At 42.4% G+C, this 23461-nt stretch overlaps 1 protein-coding gene across 1 annotated transcript in view; it reads left to right on the forward strand.

Annotated features, from left to right (window-relative positions):
* LOC308178992 (uncharacterized protein) overlaps positions 1 to 23461 on the forward strand; it is a 383170-nt gene that overhangs the window by 122307 nt on the left and 237402 nt on the right. Inside the window, exons 7-8 of the mRNA XM_080558356.1 lie at positions 15185 to 15311; positions 18813 to 18904. The gene's annotated coding sequence lies outside the window, so the exon portion shown is untranslated. The remainder of the gene's footprint in view (positions 1 to 15184; positions 15312 to 18812; positions 18905 to 23461) is intronic.

A 23461-nucleotide genomic window follows, 5' to 3' on the forward strand; every position in this document is an offset into this window, starting at 1 on the left:
TTAGACTTAAGAAGGACAAAGAAAAGAATAACTCGAGTAGTGGTGAGAGGGGGAAATGGCACTTACCTGTTTAGGCTTTGGTTGCGAAGCCCAGGTTCCCTGACGATGAAGGCTACCGGGTTAAGCCTAAAAACAGAAAGTAACTAGAGATAGAAAGTGCAAATGCCAGTGCAGACCTTCTGGAGCCCTTAAATGAATTTCTCAGTGCAGGGAAGTACTGGAGTGGAAACGGTAGGTACAGTTAATAGTTCAGCACAAGTTGTTATTTTCAAAGATCAGGGCATATTGCTGGAAAAGATAAGTCAGAAGAATAATAAGATCTGCAGGGAAAGGCTATTGTACCTAAGCTAATTCTAGTCAGGACTGAGAACTGAAGGAACAGAAGAAAATGCAAGTCAGCCCTCAGACACCAGGAGGGGAATCGGGCTCCCCAGTACATGGAGTGCTTGTTTATAGCCTGTGTTGATCTCTAAATATCATTTCTTTATTTGAACTGTTCATACAGTGAATCTGGCTGAAGCTTTATAAAGCTCTTCTTGTGCAAACCAGTTGAATCCAGTCTCAGACTAAATCAAAGTTCTTACAGGTACGTTAATTCCCTAGGAGCTAATGAATCATCTGATGTAACACAGGAAACAAAAAATCAGACTTTATCAACTCTTTGACAACAAAAAAACACTTTGAAACATACATACCCTGCCCGTTTCAAAGAGACTGGGTAAGTGATATGGTGCTAGAACACAGCTGAACAAGTTGTACAGAAATCTTAAGATGTTGGGTAAAACAAAGTTTGGGAATGAAAAGCTGCAGGTTCTCTTGAGTAGCCTTTGCTGATGTAATCATGTGTGCACATTGAAGGGTGCCGGCAGAGCTGTTCTTTTTCTTCACAATTAAAGCCCAAGGCCGTATATTTGAGGCTTCTAAGGCCGTTCCTCAGGCTTGCTGTGAGTGCAGGCACCTGAACTTCCTGTAAGTTCGGACGTGCAGGACTGTGTGCTGGGTTAAATCACGCGGCAGGAAGGGCTATCTGCTTCCCTGGGCTTTGTGCTAGGCTTGGGCTTCAGCTCTGGGTTGCAGCTGGGCAAGTACCTTCAAGCAGCGTCCTTTGAGCATCACCGCTCCTGCTGTGCGGTACCACGGCGCTTCCCTCCCCGGCTCAGCTGCTCAGCAGATCGTAGTTCAGCTGCATCTGACATGTGGGGCGATAGATCAGGAAGAAGATCATACTGCAGCTCCGTGCATTCATGAGCTGGTGGTACCTCTGCAGACAGCGATGGTGTCCAGATGTGACAGGCAGCTTTGAAAATCTCAACCTCCAAGATACCAGAATTTGGATCATAAGATGCTTTTCAAGTCTCTCTCTTCCCCCCACCCATGCTTAGTGTGCTGAAATTTTGGACCAAGCCGTATGGAGCAGCTTGTCCTTCTGTCTGTGGACTGCTTAGCGTCGTGGGTTCTCAGACCCCACTGGTGTCACTGGGGATCAGAAATAATTACAGGAAGTAACCAGAGCTTTCTGAGACAGTGGCTTTGATTTTGGATAGCAGTTAACTTGTTTTTTGTCTTTCTCATCAATACCCCTGGCATTTCAGATTAATAATCTGTTGGCTAAAATTTTGATAAAAGAAAAAAGACCTTAAAGTTCTCACACAACTTTTACCGTGAACCTCTTTGACCTTTGAAAAAGAGATTCATAACTGGTCTAAAAAATATTTTCCATTTATACTCAGCTCACTTCCTGGTTCTGCCTGGGAACAAGAAGCAGGAAGCACCATAAATCTTGTGAAAAAGCCTGTTCTGGCAAGCTTCCTAGCCCAGTTTTGCTGATCATTGAGTTTTGGATCATTTGGATAAACTTCATGTAAGTAGCCAAGCTCATGTGCTTCTCCAACCCATTTGCAATCTCCAAATCCTATGAAGCCAACTCGTTGCTTAGTCTAGGCAGCCTGAACTCTGCCCTTTCCTGCCCCGCTTTCTTTCACGCATAAAGCACGGTCTTAGGGCTGCTGTGTTTTTTTGGATGAACTTGGTGCTAATGTGACTGAGAGTCTTACAGCCAAGTATAACATGTAGGCGTCATGCAACCTTCCTTCACACGGCTTTGCTAATACCCCCTAATCCTGTCTGGTGATACCTTGGGCTGTTCGGAGACTGAATTAATCCTGCGCAGAGCTTACCAGTTACATGAAACCACCACAAACCCACCGCGTGGCGGCACGACGCTTGGTTTGAAGCTAGCAAGATGTTCCCTGTGCAACAGAGAAAGAAGGCTTGAACCCCAAAGAGAGAAGCAGCTCACAAAAGACGACCTGGGAGTAGATTTTCCAATTCCTCCTCTTCCCCTCTCATGGTGGCCCAGGGCTCCGTGCTGAGGTAAGGCCGGCGTGGCAGCAGCCGGGGAGCACATTGCTCGGGGCCGCACGTACAGGTGCAGGTGTAGTCAGTACCCTCAGATGTTTGCTCAGCAGCGGTAATGGGGTGCTATTATTCCCTCGGGCATTAGGTCCGTTTTAGTCTGCGAACGTGGTGTTTGATGAGGGCAGCACAGCACTGGCTGACAGAGGGGTCTGCTGCCTGTCACACCTTGACTTGTTGAGCGCTAACACAGCCCGGGGATCACAAAGCTGTCATTACAAAGCATTAGCATGAAAAAAGGAGCACTCCTCATGTTTTGGCATGTCACACCCAAGTGACAGGGAGCACAAATACAGTCAGGCACACAGAACAGTGCAAGTCAACGTCGGCTTTGACAATGTTGGGCACCAAGGCTGTCACTCCTTTGACACAGCCCCTCCTTCCCCCTACCCACGCTGCCATTCGCAACAGCAGCTCGCCCACCGCTTTTATTTCTGCACAATGTGTCAATAATTACTTGTCAGGCCTCTGCTTATAGTCCTGGGATGCTGAATAAACGCTTATTATGCCTGAAAAATGTTGCAAGCTTTACCATAAATCTTGTGTTACAAATGCACACAATAGGGGCTATTGACACAGCGGCAAACACTCGCATTAACATGTAAAGTCATGCTGCCGAGAATGGAGTTTGACAAACTAACTTGCAGCAAAGGAGTTTGTTGACCTTTTCTTTGCCTTCCTGGCAACGGGACGAGGTTTGTGTGTATTAAAAACCCAGCTGAATGGGAGATGAGAGGGGATACTAAACATCTTCCTGTCTGGGCTGCGAGAGGGAGGGTGATCTGTATCTGAGAGCACTTCAGAGTTGCCATTATCGGATATCATCCTTCAAATATACAGGAGCTACGCAAGCATTTGAAAGCTGAAGTTCACTGTATTTGAATTCAGTAGCCCACAGACTTCTCCCTGTGCCTGTTTGCCCAGTAGAGGCCCTAACTGGAACGTTATTTTGGGCTGGCAGCTATTCATGGCTTGCCCCTGCAAATTGCAACTCCTCAGCTGTTTTACTGCTTTGGGTTTCAGGTTGCTTCTTGCAACAGGCTGGGGGGTTGATTTAGAGGTACTGGAATAAAGTACGAAAGGTGTTTGTCAACTGTACAGTGTTATAAATTCAGCTCGGAATAAGAATCTTTAAAAGAAGTTTTAGAGAAGTGGTAATTGGGGCCTGAATTCAAACACCTACTGACGCCTTGTAACTGACTTTTTTTTTTGTGTCTTGTCTTGTTTTGCTTTGTTTTTAAGGTGTGCGGGGATCTGCCCTCTCTGTACCATTAGCAGGGACAGGTGAACTTCCCTAGAGCAGGTTTCTACCTGTAGGTGAACTAAACTACCCCCTGAAACGTTCCATTGCTTTCCTTTTGTTTATAAGGTTTTCCATGGTTCTCTATTTCATCTTTGAAATGTTCTTGTTTAGTTCAAGCCTATTTCTTCCTGCATTCAGTGACTGAAGATACTTGTTTAACCCTTTCATGTTTTCAATATTCTTCCCTCCACAGATGTTTTCTCTCTTTTTATATCTCCTTCAACTTACTTTTTTACTCATTTTGGCAATGTAAGCTTAATTTCTTTTTTATTAGCCAGTTTCCTGTAAGCTTTCAGTCCTAGATATCCTATCTGGATCCAGTGATCCAGAATTGGTGTTTTTGAAATGCTGGAAAAGAGTATTTTAAAGGAAATGCTGCTTAAATCACAATATTATCAAGAACATAGGAATAGGAATTTCCTTTGGTTACAGCCTGTACAAAGAAAACCAGCTTATTTTAAGGAAAAAAGCTTTCGTTTTGCTTTTAGGAAAACCTGAAGCATGGAATAAATTTGACCTAAACTCAGCAATCCAAAAACTCTTTGGTAAATATGGTATATGTTGTATATATAAACGAGGGAGCTACATGCATGTTGTGGTACACAGACGAGCATATAAAGCCCTGTGTACCAACCACAACCAAAATTGCCGAAGTGTTTATGTGTACCTACAGAGCGTTCGCTTTACTTTGTAAAGTCGGTTGGATGTTAAGCTAATCTCTGGAAGAACCACATGGCCTGGATTCGTCCCACCTGATTTGGGCTCTGGCTCCCCAGTGGTGTAAATCAACGTGAACCTGTGCTGCTGCTGTCCCGCTCCTCCCTCCGTGCAGACACACGTGCAGCTGTGGGTGCCCGCATCCTTCCTCCTTTGCGGCGGGTCAAATGCTCAGTGAGTTGCTTTGGGGAGCTGCTCTGGCAGCAAACTGTTGGTTTTTTGTATGATTCATTTTCTTTTGTTGTAGCTCTCTGACTTGGTTCACTGCTAATTCAGAGAAGCATGAGGGAAGGGTGATAAACACAATGCAGGGAGGGAGGAGGGTTTTAGCTTTTGCAGCACTTCATCTTTAGGCACAAAGTAACTCATCTGAATTAGAAGGCTAGTTATATCCTTGTCCTTATCCTTTTACAGGAAGTAAAAGCAAAAAGCCCTCATTAGAAGACCTCTAAGATCATAGGTTTCCCTGAGATCTCTCTACTGAGGGGCCTTCGTTCTGGTGATGTTTGGCATAATGAATTTTCATCACTTTTACCTTAAACAGAATGGTCAGCTTTCTTTTAAGTTATGCTGATCTGTTTGGGATAAATGCACTACCTGCAAATGTTCTATCACAGTAAATGAGGTTACTGGATTGCCCTGTTGCTGCTTAGCAGTGAACTAGGACAGGCACTTCTGCTTGCTTGCAAGGAAGAGGGATTTTTCTCTTTTGACTCTCCCACTTCCTCTGTCTTGCTGAGAGCACTTAAAACTCTGCCTGCCGTGTCCTGTGGCTGTGCTGAGCTAACCCAAATCCTGCCCAGAGCCCCGACCCTAATGCTTTCTGATAGTTAGGTCTTTCGTAAGGTCTGGGGCTAGCACGCACAGAAGGAGGTGTAGCAAGATCAGCTGTATGTACCCTAGATTTAGCGACTTCTGTGAAATCTCGGTTTATCACAGACTCACAGAATTGTAGGGGTTGGAAGGGACCTCAAGCACTTGAGGTGGAGCTCTGTGTATTTCCTCTCCCATACCTTTTTGGTGCCCTCCTTGTCCTGGAAGAGATGGCTTCCAAATATAAATATATATATATGTGCGTTTTCCTCTTTGAAATCTGCAGAAACTTGGAAAGGTGAGGGCTGAAGAGTAACTGGCAGCACAGAGAAGTTGGCTGAGAGCTCCCTTTGATTTACCTGACACTTAAGAGAATACCGTGTATGCTTAGTATTGTAATGTCTGTGGCTTTTTCCTCTGATCCAGTGCACAGTAATCACTTCAGTCTTCTAAATAGGGAATGAGGTATAAAAGACAACACATCTAGCTATGCTTGTTTGTAGAGCATTGTGTTAAATTAAGGTATGTCTGTATTCCATGAATCCACGTAGGTGATAGGTGTCTCACCCTCTTTTCTCTGGTGGCAAATGTTTAAACCACTTATCTGCATTTTACTAAACCTGGTTGATGCTTGGTTGTGTGTGTTTCTTTTTTCTTTTGGTCCCCCTTGCAGCGAGTCTCCAACATTATGGAAAATTGTCAGAATCTTAACAGATGAATTCTTTATTCACGGACAGATGGATATGGCAGCCTGTCTTCCCATTGCAGAAATAGAAGGAGCGCTGGAGCAGAGCACTGAAACTGTTCAACTGAGAGTTGCTTTCAGCATGAGGGATGGGGAGGGAACGGGTTTTGATTTAACTTTGATTGCAGCAGAAACTTTAAGAGGCAGCGCTTAATGAGAAGCATTGGCACTTGGCCTGGAAGATAAAACCAAGCCCACCTCTTAAATAAATAAATAAATGCTCTCGTGATTTTTTTTTCCCAAATACAAGTGGTCAGGAATTTAGTCTCACATACAAAAGTTTCCAACTGAAAGGCCTCCAGTTCTTGGGCTCTGCAAATGTTTATCCCTGCTGGAGGTATCAAGATGTTGACAATTTAAACTGGGAAGCTTTCATTCTCTACCTTTTTCCCTGCGGCTGGTTCCAAAGCTAATCTGCTACCATTAGAAAAATGAGAAGAAACAAAGAGCTAGTCACTTTGTTTTTTGTTCTTAATTTTTCTTTTCATTCTACAGTTTCTGCCTCTAGAGTTAATTGCAGGTTTGTTTCAGGGCTGCATTCTGTAACAGAAAACCTCTGCTTATAGTTCAGCAAACAGAGCCTGTGTTACGGTCCTGCCATTTGCAAACAGGGCCCCGATGGACGGAGATGGGCTCTTTCATGATTTTCGGCCAACTTAGCTATTCCAGCAAGAGTCACTACTGTAAGAGTAGTTACACTGACAAAACTTCCAGACTGTAGTTTTGTCACTGCTTATATGACATGGCCTTTTCCACCCAAAATAAACACGGTATAAAAAGCTGAATAGTTGCCTAATAGCCACTGTCTCCTATAGAGGCTCCTGAGATTCTCATGTGAATCTGTGGGTGGAAAATGGGCACAAGAATAGTGCTGGTAGTCCTCCGTGCACAGTGGCATGCTTTGTCTATGACCCCATGAAAAGTCCTTTGAAAATACTGTATTTCTGAATTGGATCTCAGCATTCACTTTAAGTCTCCTGAGGTCCCCCAGTAGGCAGCTTGTAAGGGTCTCTGGAGAAACCTAGGGGCTGATCCTCTTCTTTATTTAAAGATTAAGAAAAGAGGGACTGTAGAAAGGAAAAACTCCATCTCTGGAGGTAACATGATCTATGGTGTATTTGCAGCGCCTAAGAAAAATGCCCTGCTGGTAATTCTGTTCAAAATCCACTTTTAAAATAGAACTTAATCATTTAGTCCTTGGTCTTGGCCTTATTTCACCTTTTTAAATCTCTGAAAGCTAAGATTTTTATGTGGAGTATCGTTATTGTCTTAATAACAGCTACTGAAGTCTGGGTCTCTATAATCAAACTGTTAGAAGATGCTTTTTTTTTTTCTCTAAATCATGTCAGCATAGCTAGAAAATGTTACCTTGTTGTCAGACCTGGCGGTCCAGTGCTGAGGCTAATATTCCTTGATAGAAGATACTGAGATGGGGCAAAATCAAGTTTATTGACAGAACCCCAATAACAAATATAATTTGGACGTGGTACTTAGAGACACAGTTTAGTGGGTGATGGTGGTAGGGGGATGGTTGCACCAGGTGATCTTGGAGCTCTTTTCCAACCTTAATGATTCTGTGGTAATTTGTGGAGAGACTGGCACTTCATTTCTGGAATACTGGAGTGAAATGCTTTATCAGGTTACTGAAGGGTATAGAAGCAGCTCTCCTCTAAAACCTGGTAGGAACTGGGGAAGGCTCTGAGGCGTCAAAGGCACGAGGGGTGCTTTGCTTGGGGACAGCAGTTTGGGAGTAGCTGGGTTATCTAAAGGTTGAGGAGCTGTCTGATCTCATTCACTTCGGAATTTTGATTTGCAGTGATTTGTTCTTGTCTGCTCTCCCACCCTCCTTACCGCAGGTTGGCAATCGTAACGTTTCAGATTCGTGTCTGGAATGGAGCCTGTGTATTACCACCAAGCTGAGGCCTTTGGTTAAGACATTGTAGAAGGTGCCCGTGGACAATGCTAATCTCCTGTTGTAGAGGGCAAGTATCGCCCGGTAAATTCAGGAAAACGCTTCAGCAAGTGCAGGTCAGGCACCCATAGCATATCCCGGCGGAGCCTGGATTTGGCCTTGTTTTTCCTGTATGCTTGCAGTAACTGATGGGGAGTTTCTGTATGAATTAAAGCAGATGAGTGATAAAGTACAAGATGAAGAAGGGAAAAAAAAACACATGTTCTTATTTGTCATAAGCATCACTGTGAGTCAGCAGCACATGACTGTGTCCTTCAAGGTTACAGCTGTGGGTGAGGACAACAAGCAGGACTGTCTGTCTGGGCTGAGGGCGAGCGCACGTTTGCAGCAAATTCCCTGTCCTTATCTCGTGCCCTTTATGTCTCCCTGGGGAGGATGGTGACCTTCTAGCTCCTTTTCTTGGAGGGTGGATTTTGTTTTGAAAACATCCTCTTCTACAGGACTTTCATAGTCAGTTGGAGTCAATTTTGTGAACCTTACTTCTCGAAATGTACCAGCAGACCTGTTTGTGTAATTTATAACGGTGAGCAATCTGCTAACTATGGAGCGCATTAAGCTCTCTGCTGCTGCAGTGTTGTGTAGTGTGCTGTTTGTTTTCTGAATTTATTTGTCTGAATCAGATCTAACCACTGTGAAACTGAAAACCTCAGGTTTAAGTGCAGACTACTATAAACTACTGTTTTCCAGTCTCTTGTGCTGACGTAACATTGCTGCAGGGCAAATGCATGTGTGGTTCCTTCAGATTATAGTTCTGTCCCTTTAACTGTTGAGGGCAAAATGTATTGTTTTCACTGGTTTGTGAATACCAAACCCAGTGCCTATGACTTCTATTAGTAGTGGAAGCTATATTCTTTTTGGAGAAAGTTATCTGCTAATGCAGTCTCTCTGCAAATAAGCTTTCTGGCAGAATGCTTTTATTTATCTCAGCCTCTTCCCATGCTGAGCTTCAAGCATCTCTCGTGCAGGAAGGGTCCTTAAATTTTATTACAGCTTCTCAGACGTTCTGGTAGTGGGATGGGACACGATCTCTCTGTAACATGGCTTCTTTCTTTCTGAGAGTTGCTGTTTGTTTTTTTTCTAAGACTGGCCTTCCAAGCCCTCTGATTCTGAAATGCAACTTCCCTTGTTTGCTTTGACAGTTGGCCTGCACATTCCACTGTTTTTCACTGGCAGGTGATGATTTTAAATGGCTTGTCCTTGGCCTTTGAGTCTATGACCATTTGGTGATGTGGGCTTGAATTGCTTCTGAGTGAAAAAGGGCTTCAGCCCATGTCTCCTAACTCATGGGTAACCCTTCTGAGTATAGACTGTTACACAAAAGCGTGCTGTTGTCATGAGCGCCTCCTCCCCATGCCATGTTTCCAGAGCTGTAGTTGACTGTTTGTGCTAACCCCAGTGTTACTGGTACGTGTTGAAGAACACTCAAGGAGCAGTTGCTGTGTAGGGCTGCTTCTGGTGCTGTGGGCCAGCAGTGCCTGGCAGCGGGTCCTGAACTATTTGTGTACGGTGAGTAAGTAGCAAAATGCAAGTGCATAGATGGAAGTTGCATGGCCTGCTTTTTCAGCTAGATGCCTACATTCTAGTGTGAGTGAAAGTAAGTAAAGACTCTCCAACTTTTCTTTCTTTCTTGGATAACCAGTCCATTAGATTAGGAGAAAAAGAAATGATGTGATAGGCCCTAATTTTAGTGAGGCTTTTGACAGTGTATCTTATTAACAAAGTAGGAAAAAGTGGTCAAGATTAAGAGACCAAAAAATAGATGAGTATTTGGGGCGGTGGAGGGGTTGCAGACGTTTTATTAATGGTTAAAAAAGGTGTGATGTCAGACTTGGAGGGCATATCAAAGGGATGGTTTTGTAGCTGACTGTCCTGGGCTCACATATGGTCAACATTGTTACTAGTATCTTGGACTGTGCACCAAAAAGATGAAGTACGAGATTTGCAAATAAGAGTGAGCTGGGAAGGGCTGCAGATGTTCTTTAGCATGATGCTGGAATTCAAAACTTTCTGATAAGTAGAAGAGATATTTAAAACGAAGAGGCTGAATTTCAGGAAAGCCAAATTCAAAGTGTCATGCTGAGACCTGGCAAGTCAATGGGAGGGGAGAAAAGGATGTGGAATTTGTAAAAGTTCTGAGACTGAAAATGAGTCAAGTATGTTGGGTGGTAACAAAAAAGATGTACCTTCTGGTACATATTTTTAAGAGTACCATATGCAGAGCATAGGAGGTGGTTACCTTTGCTGTATGTAAGAAGTTGATAGAAAGAAAACGTGGATTTTATTCTCCGTGTCAGATAGAATAAGTCAAAAAGTACTTGGACTCAATTACTACAAAATTGCACATTGATTTATGTAATATATTAAGGAAAAATAAATGGTGAAAGTTACGACGCACTGAAAGATGTATCCAAGGTGGCTTAGAATTTCTTTCACTGTACATTTTTAGCAACAAATTAGATTGAAATCATCCAGGAATTGTGTTGAAATATTTATCCAACTTGTGCAAGGGGAAGAACTTGCTGACCTTTTGAGTCATCCTTTTCTATGATAGTCTGTCTCAAAAAATCAATTCCTGCTATTTTGCCTACAAGAAATTCAACTTTTAAAATTCTCGTATGCATAAAGCTGTTTTTATGACCTTTTTCATATTTTTTTGTTTACATGTTTTGTTTGATTTTTGTCTGATGCTTGTAGATGCATGTAGGCTTTAACACATGCACAAAGCTTGATGGAGAAAGATATTTTCATATATTGAAAATATTAAGATTTCTAGAACATTTCTTCTACTACTAGAACATCTACTTCGAAGAAAGAAAACTATTTTTGTCAAACGCATTCCATAAAATTTGGGAAAGGTCACTGTAAAATATTCATTTTGGTATGTCTGACATGTTTTGATACCTATCAGTAATAACACAGGGAGAGATTAATGTGGAATTAAGAGGGAGGAGGAAAATACAAATGTTATTTTTTAGAAGTCTGGGTTCATGTCACCAATTCTGAACAAATACGACAAAACCGCTAGTCAGTGCAACACTAATCATGTCTCGGACAGAAGACCTAAGTGTGAGAGCTGGGGTTTGAGCATGCAGTTGGCGTGTAGCAGCACAGAAAACCACTTCAGGCCATCTTGCTCTTTGTGCCAGTGCCCAGGCTTTTTGATGTGGCTGCCACATGTGCACAGCCTTGCCAGGACCGAATTAGGCAAACATTTCGTTAGAGAGAAAATTGTCAACCACTACTTTTACATGATTCCAAGAACAAATCCTTCTCTCCACCCTACCCCCACTCCCAATACTGTTATTTGGTGGGAGCAGAGCTTTCTGGGTAGAAATCTGAATGTTTTCTTGATCATGTGAGTAACTAGAACTGGCAAGACGCATTTGAAAGAATTTTCCACCTCGATGACAGCAGCAGTGATGGCGAGACTTGGACTTCTTGGGACCCCAGTGAGAGTTTTGGGTGCTCGGTTCCTGGAATGATAGGCAGGCTTCCTGGAGTCTTGATGATGTTGTCAGACCTCAGGTTAGCTGTAGAGATGGCAGCAGGAAGGGCAAATAAATCAGTTACTGACACTGTGTGAGTCATTGCTGGGTATCCATGTTAAATAGCACTTCCTCGCCCTTCTAGCAGGATACGTGACCTCATATGCCCACGGGAGACTATCTGTTGGATTTGTTCCATTTTGTGTAATTTTGAAATTCATGAAGTTCATTGGAAGGATTAATTATGTATAAGGCATGTGTCTGCATGTTCTTTTCATCTGTGAATGTTACCCTACATGCAGTTATTAGGGGCCTGATTGGACTGAACATTTTGACAAGAATTCAGTGACAAAAGGGGCCCATTAGTCTTTGAAGTCATGGGCCAAGGAAGAGGAATGCAAGTAACATCAGTAATGACCTCATTTAACTCATGACAGAATACAAGATAATCAGGAAAGGTCATTGTAGTGCCTGTGTAGTACTCCGTGTGCTGCACTGCTCATGTTTCAACCAGTCTGTATTACAGCTTTAGTGAATGCTGAAATCTTCTTACGTTCAAATATAGGAAGGATGGACAGAACAAGACAATAAAAACTGGAAAGACCCTCCCCTCCTTCATATACCTACAAGTGAATTAGCAAACAGCTAGAAACAACGGAAGACTTTTTATCTACTGAGATTTTTTTCATGGAAAAATTAATCTTTAGCTAAAACAGCTATCTTAAAAAAAAATATTGTAGAAAATAATGTCTTTTCATCATAGCTACAAAGCAAAAGTACCTCATTGTTTAGTCAAAGCTGAAAATCTGTGGGGACAAACACTATGTTCAAAATTGCCAGGGGAGAAATATCTATTTTACATTAATAGAACATTTCTGTGAACCTCTAATGCAATTACGCAGCTAGTTTTATGAGCAGCAGAGTATTCAGTGGACAACATGGAAATATATCTCCTTTCTGCATAACAGCTACATTACAAGTAACTAGAATTTGGGGAAAGAAAAAGTAAAACAATGCAAACTCTATTATCTGTTTCATACTCTTTGCCCTCTTATGACCCAGATTTTGGAAGAGACTCATGTAAAAGTACAATAATGCCATAAAACAGAGAATCCTTCAAGTATTTTTGTCCTAGCGGGAGAGAGAATGACTGGAAATCTCTTGGAAGAAGCCTGCGCTCAGAAGAAGCAATGCTCCCTGCAGTCCTCAGAGATTTGGGTATTTTACAAAGGGCTTGGGGCAGCCTAAACTTTCTGTTACTGCTGTGGATCAGCTTTAACTGTGTTTGTGCACGGACAATGCAAGCAGTTTGCTTTAGGTGTTTGTAGCTTGTTTTCTCTCTTCTGTTTTGCTTCTTAGCTGTGTCTTTTCAACAGTCATTTGTTACGGTTTCACTTGAACTTTGCAGATATCTCCAGTCAGGGTGACTTGTCAACCAGACGTACAGACTGCTGTTTTCTCAGATTTTTGGAACACTCAGCCATCAACACAAGAATGGATATTTCCTTTGTTTAGCCCTTGTTGGGAATTTTTTGGACACACAGTCCTCAAAGGCCTGATTTCTGCAAACAACTCGAGACCGTGCCATCAGCTTATTTCTCTCCCATACGGAACCGGCTTTCTGCTGGTATTTTAAGCAGCAAGCCACCTGATGGCCAAGGCTGCGTGCACAATCCAGGAGGCGTGAACACATTTACAGACGACAGCGAATCTGCATCTGTGCAGAGCCGGGATTCATTGGAATTGAAACACCTCCACGTTGTGTCTCAGAACTACAAATACCCATTTAGGAAACAAGTAAGCCATCCCATTATACTCTGAGTGTGCTGTAGTTAAACCAGCCGAAGCACAAGATGATGGATATGATGTAAGGTCTTGTTTACGCTTCTGCACAGCAGACGAGGTTATTTGGAAATTTGCGTGCTTTTCTGATTTCTTCATGCTGTTGGGTATGATGTAAGTGCCAACAGCAGTAACCACGACGCGCTTCATGTTCTCCATTGATCTCCTCAACGCGGCGCAAGTTTCAGCACAGTGTTGACTAAACTTTGTGGATCCCTCTTTGGAGTGCATTGATCGCTGGGCAGAACACGGTATGGACTTTACAGGTGAATTCCTTCCCTTGGTACTTCACAGTCAGGACTTTTTGAAAGGGACATTTTTCATCCCCACCCCTAAAATATTAAGCAATGCTACAAATTTTAATTCCACAGGTCTGCTTGAATCTCCAAACTGTTGACTCTGATTTCACAATAGCTGGACGTTTGAAAACATTCAAGTGTGTAGAAATACTGTTAACACTAATTTAAATGCCCCTCAGTCAGGCCTTGCAGTTGTTTTCTTGCAACACGTGTCTCATAGCGCTCGTTTTTTTACTGGAAGCAAAACAAGCGGGGTAGTGGAAAACATGTGACTCTGTCTGTTATTTACATCCCCTTCCACCCCCACCAGCCAACACAGTTTGAACATGAAAGTCACTGCAGAGCAGCAGCCTATAAATATTCAGAGAAATCCAAGCAGGGCAGAAACGTTGCAAAAACCTTGGACTAACAGTGCACAGGCCCAAAGAGTTCGGCCTAACCACTGCTGGCTGGGGACACAGGCTGAATTCAAACAAAGACTGATTGTAATTTTGTGGTTGGACATGAATGTTTTGCACAACTCTGATTGAGGCCACTTTGAAAACTGGGCCAGGGTTGTAAAATAACCTATTTACTGCAGTATGCATTGTATCTGAAAACACAGGGAAGCCTTGTAGATTCTAACTGGGCTTGGTAGGGACCTTATGGCTGAAAAAAACCTTTTCTGTCTGTGAGGAGCCATGTGGGACTGTGCTTATTTTATTTGTTGCCTTTGATTAAGTGACGCAAAGTGGATTAAATGCAAAGCAAGGAATTGGGCATTTTTTTAGTTCTAATTCCAGTTTTCCCATTGATTTTTTTTTTCTGTGACCTCTGGCAAGTCACTTAACCCCTTGGCCCTTTGATTTCTTACCCAAAGAACCAGCGTAAGGCTGCTCTACTTAGAGAACTTGCTGTGACGACTAATGAATTAATGTTAATGAACTAATAATTGTAAAACCTAAATTGTACACAAACAGCCTTATGTTTGTGGTAAGTGATAGAGGAGGCTCATGAGTCTGTGCAGCACTGCCTGTGCATGACTAAGTCATCTTCCATTGATCTGCTTTGGAGCCTCAGTTGAATGCACGTTTGATCTTGGGGATTGAACTTGTGACCCGTGGCGCTGGCACTGGGATGACCTTTTGCCTGAGGCAGAATGCTGTGAACTGGAGTATGCAGGTGTGGAAGGATACACTCTGGCTCTTTCTGAGCTTTCTGCAATGGCATAAGTGCCTGGTGTCCATTGATTTTGGTGGAGCTCCCTCGGAGCCTCTCTATAAACTGCTTTACAAACCCATATATATGGCCAGGACCTGGGAAGTGGCACTATCAGACAGCCAGCTGCACCTGAAATGAGATGAAACCCTTGTTCTCCTGCCTGGTGCTACCGAAGGAAACTCAGGCATCTCAAGAACAGTCTCTGATCTAGCTAACGAAGAGAGAGAGCGAAGGCTTGCTCCTCACTCCTTGTGGGATGAAGGCATAAACCATCTCACTAAGCTCCTTCCAGTGAGTAAGTGGATTTGTGTGCCTACCTGAAGTTGTCGATTAATCTTTTCATTAGACATTTTTTTTTTATTACTTCCATTCTTTCTGTTATGTCTTGCGCAGCAGATCCCAGTACCTGCCTGCCCTGGAAACCAGAAAGGCCTGAGATTTGAACGAGCTGTTGTCTGTACAGATGGAGCCTCAGCTGAGGGACTGCTGCTCCTCTTCACCATGCTGAACCTCGCTGTTGGTAAGCTGAGCAATCCACCGCTGCCAGGCATTGCCATGTAGTAGTCTCCTTTAGCTCTTTTCCAGTTGTTTTGAGATATGACGGAGAACCTAATAAAAATCGCTGCTTAGGCAAGAAAAAGCAAGTCTGAGTAAATCCCAGTGGCAAAGGCAAAAATGGTGGGGGGGAAGAGGGATGTCTTGTAGGTAATTTATTATAACAAATTTGCTTTGAGATGTAACTTTGGCTTCTTTCTCACCTGTTTAGGGCCTAAGTGCTACAAATCTGCTCTGCTTGATTTGCCTCCATATATTTATATGTCGTCTGTGTGACTTCCACACAGAACAAGCCATGATAGAAATCTTTCATTTAATTAAAATTGATTTTAAAATTCCCTTGATCAATAATGAGTTAAAATTCATCCCAGCAGTGATGGGAACAGCAAACCTTCTGAGAAAAGCTTTCAGGCCAGTGGTTTTGGCTCTAGAGACTGGGTCTTGCCTGAAATTATCCCTTTCTTGGCTCCAGTCTCCGTGGTGCTTGGCACGTTATGGTTTACCCTATAGCCCAGCTTGTCAGCCACCCATATGAAAAGCTGAGACATCCAGGCTAAAGGTCTCTTTCTTATTCTGCCTTTTTCAGCCCAGATGCTTTCAGCATCAAACTCCTTTATAATGTCTGTTGCCTTCAGGTTGGTACTGCCTGCTAGGCTTCAAAGTAAAATGAGTATTTTGTGGAAAATGACCCGATATTTCTTCTTTGATTTCTACACCACAGTCTATCTCATCTTTTTGAAGTGATCATGCAGTTGGAAAAATGGGACAAGTTATTAGTAAAGCAATGTTTAACAGCTACGTTTAAAATATTGCAAAAGGGTCATCCCTGCTGCATTTAAATTTTATTCCTAGGCAGAATAAAGACCTAAAGCAAATGTGTATAATATAAAATAACCCTGTTTGTGTAACCTTTCCTTACAGAAATTTTGAAGATTAATAAATATTGGCTTCAAATGACAGTAATAGTCTGTTTTTCATACTCCAGGGTGCTTCCTAATTAATTGTCTCAAGCCTTCACTGAGAGATACTTTACTACAAGTGCTACGATCAAGCAAAATTAAGAGGCTGGAGTACTCATTTGGTTCTGCTACTCTCCTGAGAGCTGGTCCCATACCAGCGTATGAGCACTTTGTTCCTGATCCGGCAATGGGAACTGCTTGAGTTCCTTTGAAACCACATTGACTTGAAATAACAAATTAACCCCAGTGGTCTGATAGCAGGATTGGGGCTCTCATTAACTCCGGACTAGAAAAAATGCAGAAGGTAGCATCAGCAGGCTTATAAATAATAATAAAAAGTCAACTATGTAACTAATGTGTAAATAATAGCAATTTACATAAATGCACACCGAGTAAAACTGAGGTGCTGTAAAGAGTGCATTGAACAGGAATTACTGAATATTGGTCCAGGCAGATGCTACAGCATCAAACCGGAGGGAAAAGAAATGTCAGGTATACCAGTAAGGACTAGTGTGGTCTTTGATCTGGTGGGTACGCTACCATTTTATCCCCTAGTTAGGGGAAGGTGTTTTCTTGAATGGCCAATTCATTTTGTGTTGAAAATACTGTGAGATGATTTGCTATTCTTTGCTGTCTTGTAGAAGTATAGAATAACAAAAGATGCCATGATGATAAATTGTTTTGGGAAGCAGAGAAACAGGCACCCCCCTGAGTATTGGGGAATGCATGTAGAAAATAGTACAGTGTGATAATTGCTCAGTACAAGATAATGCTACAACATCGAAAGTATTGTGTAAAATTTTGGACACTGATATTGGGAGTCTTTCTGCTATTTGAAAGAAAATTTAGACATCATCTTCATGTTAGTAGAAGTAAGAGTTTCTTAATAAAAAGGGATTTTTAACCCTAAGGTATTACCAATCTTAAGGAAAACAAACAGTTTAATACCATGGGAAGGGTAATAAATACCTTGAGAAGGTCTTTAGCTTATATGTCTATCTAGAATCGGGCCTTGAACGATAATAAATAACACTTATTGCAACCGCTGTAGCACGTCTATCAAAAGGTCTCCAAAGCACCCTGTTCATTACGCGAGTCGCAGTCACACAGCGTGCCGGTGACGCGGCTGGGGGTGATGGTGGTACCCGTGTGACACCCGAGGAACCTCAGCCTTACGGGTGTGAAGCCACTTGGTCAGTGCCTCACTGCAAGCTGACGACAGCACCGGGAGTAGACTGCTGGTCTCCCAGCTCCCACGCGCTCACCTCTAGACAACACTGCTCTGCATGAAAAATTCCTTTGGCTTTTTTATTTTCCTAATACCTATCCTATCATGTTTTTACAGAGTCAGTAAAGTAGCCAAAACTTACTCATTTTATTTTATGATGAGAAACATTTTTTACAGCTCTGCTTGGTAATAGAATTAGATGCTAGATGCTTTTTCAATCAAGTGTATTGTGATTAGGGACTTGTTTTATGCTTGCTGCAGCCCAGTTTCTCTGACCAGCTAGGATGCAGCGCAGAAAAATTTCACTCTGCTCCACAGGTGGGGTTCTAGGCCATCCTGCATTGTGCTACCCTGAATCTCAGGCACTGATTTTGTACTGCACGATGACTGGAACTCTTGCTTTCTAGTTCCCTTTTCTCCCTTTTGCCTTTCTTTCTGGTCCCCAACAAAACTGAAAAACTATTGCAGGTAATGCGTTCCGACTGTTGATTTCTTCTGCTCATCTTCTGGAATTATAGCAAGATCTTCTGAAACAATCAGTAGGATGAAATGCAAATGCCTTTTTCAAATTAGGTTATTTATATTAAAAATAAAATTCAGCAGCTGTCTGAACTTTGGTTTTCCTGGGAATGGTTCCTTCTGAGGGAGCGTGCTCTGATGGGACAGCATAAGCAGTAGTTTATTTCTTGTGGGAGGAAGGCAACTATTGTGAGAAGAATGGGAAAAAAATTACTGAGATTTTTTTGTCTTTCCACTGTTCCAATACAGTATTCCACAGTGGAATTTAAGGCTGTGAGATCCTTGCTAATAATGTAGTTCTAGTGACTCTGCAAAGAAATGTCAAAATGTTAATATAGTCATCAAGGGCTCCCGTGCTGCCTCAGCTATTTAAATCTCTTTCAGAAAGAGAGTTCTGATCACAAGAGCAGTTCCTTGCTTGGAGTTTAAATGTGCTTTATTTTCCGTGAAGGCATTTTGGAACCTCTACCTTCCTTCCTAAAGACGTAGTTGGGGGAACATTTGCCAACTTAAACAACCCCCCTTTTCCCTCCTCTCCCATGCACCTGCTATTTGTTTCTCTGCTGCTCCATACTTGTAATTGTGCCATTACATTTGTTGCTCATTGCCACAAGGGAACTAGGTGCACGAAGCCAAGATAATTTAAGGGAAATGGCAAACAGACAAATTTAATTGTTTGAATTTTAATTTTGGTCAGTCTGCTAATACATATGTACTCAAAACAAAACAAAACAAAAGAAAACACCTTCATATATTTCAGGGTAAGGAATGGCCAGTGCATGGATTTCCAAATATTGGGAAGAGCAGGTCTTCTGAAGAGCCAGGTGGCACCTACCCATCATGCGGAGCTCAGTAAGTCCTACTTCAGAGCACTCACTTGCTGTGAGTAGCCACCACTGCATTTTGGGGGAGAAATTTTAGACCTGTTTACTTGCTGTCGTAAGTTTATGACTGAATATAATTTTAAGCTTCCTAGGAAAGTTCATTTAAAAATACGGGTTTTGCTCTAATAAAAATAGCGTATGTATCATCTTAGCTATAGAGAAACTGTGGTTATTTCTGACGTTTAATTGTATTTTGATTGGAGATGAAAATGGACAGTGCTTCCCAGAAGAAAGCCTGACCCTGCACCAGACTAGCTTGAAGGTAATTTAGGGATTATAGTTTGTGTTTTCTAAAACAATTATCTGTTATGTGGAAAATTCAGTTTACAGAAAGCCCACAGAATCGTCCAGAGAGAGAGATTCCACTATTTCAATCATCAAACAGTTGGCTTACTTGAAAGACCTTGTTGTCTTTGTCTTGTGATTCCTGCCTCTGCCTTCTTACAGTGCCAAAGGCATGGCAAATCATTTGGTTTGGTGTTTCTGGAGTGTGTAGTGTGTCTGGTGTGCTGGGAAATGACTTGCAGAGCATACCTGCTTTGAAGGTAGAAAATACAGACAATGACTTAAGAAAGCTGAAGGAAAGGAAAAATTACAAAACAAGCTGCTGCTGCTCTTCTAGTGCATCCTTCGCAGTGGTATGACTGGGTCCTGGGACACACCTTGAGTTCTGCTACCCTCTGGAGTTCTCTTGTGGTTGCCTTTTGTCTCTTCCTCTCAGGACCCCCTTTTGTCTCTTCCTCCCAGGACCCTTTTGACCATCTGTGGTTTGTGGAGAATATGAAAGCTCCTTCCTGTGTCCAAGATCAATAGCTTTAAAAAAGAGCACGAGAAGCCACTAATCATCTTTTCCACCAGGCATGATTAATTTTCTGAAGTGCTTCAGCTAGTTTGCTTTGAAGTCCCATTATTTATTTATTTTTAGCAAGTGTCCAGAAGTTGAAGGCCCACCCACGTGTCCTGCAGTAGGCTGGGGCTGGCGAGGACTCCTCCAGAGTCTGTGTTGTTTGAATGTGGGTGGGCCATGGCGCTTTTTGGAAAGCTCTCCCAGATCCTGGAAATAAGATTTCAAAAGCCAGTTGAGAGGTTTCCCAAAGCACCCTGGCTTCAGTGAAAAGTGGTGCTGCTTTCCTGTCTGAATCTTGGATGAAGAGAAGAAGGAAAAAATGTGTGTGTGTGTGGGGGGGACCAAACAGCCACTCTACAAACTTAAATGTGATTCAGTTCTTCAGCTCCGCTCCAGCTGAATAAAAGACTGACTGAGAGAAGCTGTGTCCCCACAACCTCCTCTTTACGTGAGTAAATAAGACATTCCAGCAGTGCTGAGGCAGGGCCAGTGGAAAGATTATTTTTTTTTAAGTTACTAAGTCATCCACAAATCCACCTGGTCTCTCTTCCTGTTTCTGCTACGATCCATAGCAACACTGAGGGCTGCGATTCCTGCAGCATTGCTTGCTCAAAGAGAAATTACACATAAAGCGCAGGAACGGTTCCCCTGGAGCCCTGAAGCTACACAAATTCAGCACTGTGTCCTTTGCAAGTACAAATAATGGTTGTATTGCAAAATGGGTGATGTGGTATTGGCTCACTCAGAGACGAACATGCCAGCGTATTGGAGTGGATACGTACATGAGCCTCAACACTGCTTCCAGTTGTACTTGGCCAGAGTTGTCTAATCCATCTTTGGCACTCAGAGATGTGCACTTGTACCCGAGCCATAGATGGCTGAACTGTAATTGATTTGTTGCTCAGCTTGCAGGTACAAATAAAGGCAACATACATGTGTTTTGTCCTTTGCACAGATACATTTCTAATCATAAGGCATTGAAAATGTGTTACATTGCAAGTACATATCAAATACACATCCTACTGCTCTAAGACTGTCACTGAATGCTACTTTAAGGAAGGCATCTATGATCTGTTGTTGGGAGATCCTTCTTCAAAAACAGGGCATGGCTGTCATTTATTTACGTACTAGATTTGCTTATTTTTTGTTCATGTGCATCTCTTTCAGCACTGCAGAAATGCTGAGGCTCTTTCAGAAAATCTGTGTTCTTCATTCTGTGGCCTTAGTTAGAAGGGATGTAAATTGTAATGAGGAAGCTTGAGCTGGCAAAGTTTCTTGCCCAAATGTATCAACTTTTGAATTTCTGGGCATCTGTGCTCAATATGAAGCACCTGCTCTTGTAAGGTATGTTCTGTAAAGATTGGATGATGGCCCAATTGGAAAGGAAGAATTCCCACATTTGAGGAAAAAATACCTGTTGAAGGCACAGCAGCGAGTGAAGAAGTATGTGGCTCTGCAGAACAGCTGAGTAACAGGGCTGGGAAGAAGGCCTATACAGCAGGAAGGGAGAGATGTACACAAGAAATTAAAAAGTTGTGTAGTGATTACAGTAAACTGTTAATGTGCAAAACAGAAGAAAGTGGTTCCCTCTGTGTTTCTGGAAATGCAAAATGCATTTCGTGCTGTCTCTTGAGGGTGACCCACTTACAAAGCAGTTGAATGATGACAGTGGATTTCAGTGAGGCTAAAACTAAGCAGACACAGCTGTAGACATTTCCATAAAGGGAATCTCCCAGGAAATCAGTCAGTTATGGAATCCAGGCTTTGTTTTTGGTTGACACTGGATGCAATTTCTCTTGATTTTACTGGAGATGTTTTTTTGTCAATTGAGTATAAGAATCATGCTTTTTTTAATCCATTCTCCTTTGTTTCTCTCTCATCCTTCACATGGAAAGAAGTTGTTTCTGTTGTATTTTCCAAGACGGCTTTTATTCTCCTGATACGGGATGAAATCTATTCTCTGGGCTCTTTGTGTTCAAGGCTTTCATAGCTAATGCTCATGCCTCTGGCATCTCCTTCCTCATGGCTGGACTTTACGGGACAGTCATGACTGATACAACGATTGGCTGTATGCACAGAAACCACGGTTTTAAAGTCCTTGTAAGAATCAGGTGGCAAGGGATAGCCTTGCTTGAATGATGTGGCAAGCAATATGTAAGTATTTCTAGATTTTTTCACATTGAAAAAGAAAAAAGATCTTAGTTCTTATATTGGGTTTCCATGTGCTGGTCAGCATGAAACAGCTTACTGCATGATGGCCCCTGGTCTCTGTCCAGGTTTACACACAGCTGGTAGGGTATTAATTTGGCTGGTATCCATAAAAAGGACGTAAGGTGAAATTCTGGGCCCAAGGAGGAAAATGGCAGCATTGCTAAGTTAAGGCTCAGATTGTCACTGAAGCTCCTTATAGATTCATTGCTTAGGAGCGGGTGATTCACAAACTAGCTGTTAGTGCAGAGACTGCTTTACTCTGTTAACTCCAATTACTTTGCACTTTCTTAGTTTCGAAACAGGCATGGGATTTTTCTGCCTTAATTTAGAAGTGGGGAAAATATTTGCTTCTGGGGCTATGACCTTGTACTAAATACAAAGTTTCTTTCTAATTCAAATACTTAGAGATGAGTTACAACCCCCTAAGGCTCACCAAGTCCCCCTTGTAAAGAATGAGGCCATTCATGTAGAGAGTGGGAGAGCAGAAGCAGCATGTTAGCCTTTACTAAAAGGCTGCCAGTCGGTTTATTCCTCACCTTCTCATTGTGTGCAATGCAACTAATTTCTTAAGGTATCTCATGCACAATAGATTTTATTGTTAGCTGGCTGATTACCACAATGACATTTTTGCACCTGCTACAGCAGCTCCTGGCAAGGAATAGGGGGTGCAAGTGCTTGTGCTGAGATGGAAAGTTGTAGGGTATTTTAAAGGGCTCAGCCTCTTCCCTGCAGTGCTCCATTGCAGTACAGTTCTGCTTCTGGATTCTTCTCCCAGTTTGTTCCTGGGCTGCCGCCCATTTTGGCTCTTGCTTCGGAGCAACGTGAGTGCTGTCAGTGAGGTTCTGCCTCATCGGTGGCAGCATTTCCCCTGGTCTGCAGAGCGATGAAAGGTGAGGGTGCAGAATATTAGGCTGCATCGGCTGCTTGGATGGCATTTGTTTGATATAAGGCATAATTTTAAGCTGTTATTTTGCCATGCTTTCTACTTTCCTCATCTCCTACAGGTTTTCCTTTCCTGTTTCTTTGCGTTTTATGGATGAAGTTGTAGTCTCGGTGAAGTTAGTAAGAGTAGGGTTTCATCACACCCATAGAAATTAAGGTTGGTGGTGCACTGTTTCTGTACAAATCTTTCACTGAATCCATAGCCATTGTATTAAGCTGCATTTTCTCCCTGAATGGCTTAGAACTGCTTGGCAAGAGAGGATTTCAGGCCCTTCAAATCTCACTCCCACCCTCCAATAAAAGTAATGATGTTATTGAATGGTTTGGAAGGAAAAATAATGCTAACAAAATTTGCAGTGAAAAAACAATGGATGTAAAATGTAAGAGTGTTTCCCTACACTTTTTAGTGTCTTTATCTTGCGCCTGGGAATGCTATTTTGGATGCATGTGTGAAATGGCTATTTTTTCCCCCTTGTAAACAATATTTCCTTCTTGTCAAGAAAGAAGCTTTGCAAAAAGAAAGGA

Source organism: Anser brachyrhynchus (genome assembly GCF_964034855.1).
Source record: "Anser brachyrhynchus genome assembly, chromosome: 16".
NCBI classification, from domain to species: Eukaryota; Metazoa; Chordata; class Aves; order Anseriformes; family Anatidae; genus Anser; species Anser brachyrhynchus.